The following is a 6,000-nucleotide window of genomic DNA, read 5'->3' as shown; positions in this document are numbered from 1 at the left end:
ACAGCCCATCAGAGCAACCACTGGGCACAAAGCCAGGCTCTGGCCTTGCAGCCTCCCTTTGGGGGCTTCAGGTGCCTGGTAATGGGGCCACTGGACCTGGGCTAAGCCCTCTGCTGGGAGGAGGCACAGAAGAGAAAGAGGGGCAACTATTCCAGCCAGCAGCTTCAGGCCAGGCTAAATCCATCTGACCCCCCCACCAATTGCAGTCCAGTCCTCCTTGGAGCGCTGGAGCCCAGTGAGGAGCCCAGTGAGGATCTTGCCCAGCAAGGCTCCTGCAAGGTGGGAGCCTTAAGTAGGGAGCTGGCTTCCCTTCACCCCTCCAACTTCCTAGAGTTGCTCAAGTCCACTTGCTGGTGCCTTGAGGCGCAAAGCAGATGGCCTATCTCCTCACCTCCTTTCCAGCCCAGACCCCCACTCCCAACTCGCACGCTGCGGGTTCCCCCAAACTGTCTGCCGGCAAGTGGAGGGTTAACTCCCAGCTGCTTCCAGATCGCGCAGAGTTGGGGGTGGGGGGCCAAGGGGCGTGCCTGTCGGGAAGTATGGATTTCTGCAGTGGTTTTACTGGAAAAGCTGTAGCTGAAGGTGGGAGGGGGTCACCATGGCAACTTCTGACTATGGGCACAGGTTGGCTGTTGGGAATCAATTCTTCCAGGGGCCCAAGGGGGCCTAGCTGGCGCTTGGCTCCCAGTGGCCCAACAGCTGCCTCCCAGGAGTACTTATTCTCTTGAGGAAGTACAGAGACCCTCCCCAACCAGGAATTACCGCCTTCCCCACCTCCCTCCGTAAACAGCGCCCTAGGGCCAGGCCCCACCCTCCGCCGCCCACCCGCATCCAAGCGCCCCCTACACTTGCTGTTAATCGATGAACCAATTACCTAGCTGCCCACCGGGAGCTCACGGGAATCTCCCTCTTGAAGGAGCTTTACCACTGGAGAGCCTCCGCTACCGGGCCTGGGGTGAAATTTAGAGAATGCCATAAATTAGGCTGCCCTTCGCGGCCCAGCACAATGGGTGGGGCGGTTTAGGATTCCAGGGGGCTCAAGAGCACACCCCACTCGGTCCCCACCAGGAGGGTTCGGGCCGCGGCGGCAAGTTCAATGGACTCCTCCCCACCCCCAACGCAAACACGCACCACCACGCTGCGAGGAACTTCAAGGAACTTTGAAATGGGGTGGTGGAATGCAGCCCCCAGGCACAGGAGGTCCCTGGGTGCACCTCCAAATTCCGACACCCCCGCCCGCTCGCCCCCCACCGGGGAATTTCTGGCGGCTGGGTCGCACCCGCCCAGCGCCCCACCCCTTCGCGGCGACCCTCTAGCCCTCTAGTCAGGACCCTCCCCTACGCCCTGCCAGGGCAGTCAACGCAGCCCGAGGCCCCTTAGGGCCTCCTGGGTGCTGATAGGACGCGGGGGTTGGCCGGGATGTCCTGGGCACTACTGGTTGGAGGGATCTGGGCTCCCGGGCCCTCCAGGCTCAGGTTCCTGGGGTTCCGCAGGGCAGAGGGATTGGCCTCGGAGCGCCCTGCAAGTCCTGCAGGCATGGGGCAGGCGAGTGCCGGGGGTGGGGGGGGAGTGCCCGGGAGGCACTTCCAGGAATCTCCAGTTGCGCTATCCAAACGGCCAGAAAGAGAGGGCATACAGAGGGCATTTGCAGCTGGGGGGACCTGGCAGGAAGGGGTCCCAAGTGGGGAGATTCGACCTACTGCCCTCTCCTTGCCTAGGAAAGACCACCCGCTCATGTCCCCGTGGGCACCGATCCTTGCTCTACTGGAGGTCTTTAGACGGGAGATTCCTCGCCTGAGAAGGGGCAGGATAAGACCACCCGCTTTGCAAGGGGTGGTGAGCGTTCAGGGGACCACTAATGCCCCAGCACGTTAATAGTTGAAGGATTACAAGGTCACGTCTCTTCTCGCCTCCCCCCACTCCAATAGGAAAGACCTAGGACCCCTCTTAAGGCCTCTTGGGTTGCTGCTGAGATGTGGCTCTCCGCCCTTCTTTTTGTCCACAAGGGACGCACCCGGAAGAAGTGGCCCGGCGTGGCGTATCCCGCTGGCAGAATCCACGCAGGACAGAGAGGTTAAGTAAACCTGCCCCAGGTGTGGCCTCCTGTAGACCCACACCTGGCTGCGGTTTCCCAAAGCCCATCAGTGCCTGAAAGAGTTAAACTGACCACGGATCAGGATCCTTCCCTCCCTCACCCATGAATGGGTTGCCTAAATCAGTCTCCTGCGCTCCCTACGGCTCCCTAAAGTCCCTCCCCGCCCTCGCGCTGCCCGGGGCATCCATCTAGCGCTCTCGGATCTGCCGAATCTCGATAAAACATTTGGGGGAGATAAGTGCTGCATATAAATAATTAAGACCACATGCGTATTCGTCAATAACAAAAAAAAGTTTAAAGCCCCCATTCCGGGAACTGGCTTTGTGGGGCCGGGGCGGGGCTGCTGAGGCCCGCCCTATCCCACTAGCCCCGCCCCCATCAAGCTCCACCCCCAGATCTAGGGGGTTGTCTCCCTGCTCCGCCCAGATGTACCCGGAGAGGGCAACAGAAAAGTCCTGAGCCCGGGGTAGGTTGGAGAGACTAGCCTCACCATGGGGGTGGCCCTCATGCACCCCCAGAAACTCCGCTCTTAGTCAGGGTCCCCGATGCCAGGAGGGGGTCTTAGGGCCTGGTTGGTCCCCAATTAACATTTACTGAATAAATGAATGAATGCACCAATGAACTGGCTGATTCCAGGTTCCAAGGGAGTAGTATCTGTTCTGAGCTCTGGCAGACACCTTTTCCAGATGCAGCTTGAGGGCCTCAGGTGAGAAAGATGGAAGAACTTCCAGAGGGAGTCAGGCCACAGGCCCAGCAGAGTAGAGCTGCATTCCTTACCCTCCTCTGCAGGAGGGTCAGCATAGGCCTGCTCTGCCACGCCCCTGCTCAAGGACCTGCCAGGGCTCCCTACTGACAACAGCATCTAATCCCATCCCTCAGGCTGCCCTTCAAGGTCCTCCCTCTCACTGGGCCATCTGCCTGATCAGGCAAGGCTCTTGCTGCTCCCTGCTCCATGCCCTTGCTGGAACTGTCCCCAAGTGGCCAGCCCCCTCTCCCTGCCTACTTGTGTAAATCCTGTTCCTCTCTGGATCCATTTCCCATCTTGGGAGGGAAGCCCCTCATATCCCTCTACTCTCAGTATTCTCATCCACATCTATTTAGGTACCTCCTAACGCTCATCGGGCTCCAAGCTTTGTGCTAGGGACCCCAAGAACAAAAGACGCAGGTCTGGCCCTTTAGTGGCCCTCAGCCCAGTGAGTGGCACTTGCAAGTGACTGATGACAAAGGTTGCTCAGAGGTAAGTCAAGTGTAGAGAAATGGAGAGAGGTGTGTGTACCTTGATAGAGGGATGAAGGCTATCATGGATGTCCTCCTGACAGAAGAGACAGGCTGAGCCGAGCCTTGAAAACAGGTGGGATTCTTCTAGTGCAGAAGGGAAGGCTGGATAGTGCCTCCAGTCCCTCCCAACACTGCCCCCTGCTGGCTTCACACACACCTGTGGTACTCAGAGCCGGACCCTTGAGCCCTAGGTTCCAATCTTGATTCTACTACTTAGCAAGTTACTCTAACTGCCAGACCTCAGTTTCCTCGCCTCTACAATGGGAATCATGGTCCCAGCCATGCATAGCCCTGGCCACCCACCCTCAGTTCTCTGTCCTCTGTCCTCAGTAAGAGACAAAGCACCCTTCCCCAGCACGGGCTGGCAAACCAAAGAGGTGCCCAGTAGATAGTGACAGATGAATGGACTGAGACCTTGGAGTTTTCTTCCCGGCCCTCCTTCCCCAGTAATGACTGATGCTGACAGGGAGCACCAGCCTCTGCTCACCCAGGACTCTGGGGCTGCCCCCGACACTTAGGACCCCTGGCGTCTTGTTTGATTGTCGCAGTCCAGCCACGACAAGTCTATTATGGGATCCCGAACGGGAAAAGGTATGGAATTGAAATAAATGATAAACAGGGACTTAAAGATATATATATATATATATATATATATATATATATATATATATATATATAGAGAGAGAGAGAGAGAGAGAGAGAGAGAGAGAGAGAGATATGGGTTTGGGAGGACACCACGGCAAACAGTCTCTACTGTTCCTTAGACTTAACGTCCGTGCTCCCAGAAACACATCCACTTTTATTTATTGAGAAAATGTGGTCCATCAGCAATTCAATTAAGTTTCCAAGGCAACTCAAAGACAACCGCCACCATACCATCCAAATCTACTTTACACTACTAAGAAACTAACTTCCAGCCTCCTCCAGAGAACACGGGTGAGACAAATGAGAATCAGGTGTAGCTCTTTGTTAACTATCAATAGGCAAATCAGGTGGGGTCTGGGCCCAGCAGCTCTGTCCAGATTGCAAAAATACCCTGTTTATTTATTCGGTCACCAACATTTGATCAACCACCCACTCAAGTAGAAACAAGTGACACACAAGCTGTGTCCTGCCCTGCCCTGGGCCCTGCAGGAGTGTGACAAATATTTGCTTGTGGAATTAATCTCTCCAGTGATGAAGCTCCTCCCGGGGACCCAGGGCTGCAGAGACAAGTGTGAGTGCCCTCGCAGGTGCCGCCAGTTCTGTGCAGTGTCCTCCACCCTGAGGGATGGATTCCTGGTTCCTAAGCAGAAGGTCAGCCATGGCTCTGGATCCTACACCCTGGGGCTTGGCAAACTCAGGCTTATCTCTGCTTCTGATGGGAGCAGGCCCCCTCAGAGGGAGACCCAAATCTCAACTGTGCCCATGACACCCCTGCTCCTCAGATCCCCTGTCACCCCCATCAGGCTAGCTCGAGACTTTTCCTGGAAGCCAGCCCTCCAGGTCCTTGAATGTGGGATCTTCCTTCATCACACCATTATGGACTTCAGGCTCAGCAGGCAGGATGAGAAATTATAAGACCTAAGAGACAGTGACCTTCAAATCTTCATACTGTCTGGATCATGCACTCTGCAATAAGAAGTGTTTGAGCTCATAACCATATATGTGTAGTTATTTATAGATTACAAGTTTCTATGACTCTATGAGTCTAATACCTGCATTATAAAATATTCACAAAAGCCTGACCAGGCGGTGCCGCAGTGGATAGAGCGTCGGTGGGATGTGGAGGACCCAGGTTCGAGACCCCGAGGTCTCCAGCTTGAGCGCGGGCTCATCTGATTTGAGCAAAGCTCACCAGCTTGGACCCAAGGTCGCTGGCTCGAGCAAGGAGTCACTCGGTCTGCTGTAGCCCCCCAGTCAAGGCACATATGAGAAAGCAATCAATGAACAACTAAGGAGCCACAATAAAGAATTGATGTTTCTCATCTCTCTTCCTTCCTGTCTGTCTGTCCCTATCTATCCCTCTCTCTGACTCTCTCTGTCTCTGCCACAAAAAATAAATAAATAAATAAAATAAAATATTCACAAAAGCTAGACACTTTAAAAGAATGAAATTTAGATACAAAGCATGAAATCCTCCTCCCCTCCCCCGTGGACCAGGCTGAGTAACTTCCTTTGGAGACCTAAGTCAGGGGAAGACCCTGTGGACTCCCCAGCATGACGGGGTCCCTGGCCCCTCCCCTACTTTGGCCCAGGCCCCAGCCTCAAGTTCCAACTTTCTTTCTTCCCAAAGCCATCCTGTTAGGAGCTGGGGAGCCATGTCTGGGGTACCCAGGTTGTCCTCCAAAAAAGGCCATCTTCCACCCTCTGCAGGACTGCCAGGTGAGAGAAATTAGACCTGTCTGTGGCACAGGGGACAGAAACAGGCCAATAAGAGATAAGATAAGAGAAGGATTGGGGTCCCTGTACAGTTAGAGCACAGAAGGAGGGCACCAGATGACCCAGGTTCAGATCCCGTCTCTGGGGTGGGTGATGGACCGTGTGCTGTATCTAGAGCGTGCAGTAGGTGTCCAACACGTGAACACATCATTGGAAATGTTGTTCATAAGCAACATGGATCTGCGCCCAGAGCACTGATGTCTGTC

This window comes from Saccopteryx leptura, chromosome 4 (genome assembly GCF_036850995.1).
Source record: "Saccopteryx leptura isolate mSacLep1 chromosome 4, mSacLep1_pri_phased_curated, whole genome shotgun sequence".
NCBI classification, from domain to species: domain Eukaryota; kingdom Metazoa; phylum Chordata; class Mammalia; order Chiroptera; family Emballonuridae; genus Saccopteryx; species Saccopteryx leptura.
Note: the sequence above shows the minus strand (reverse complement) of the source record.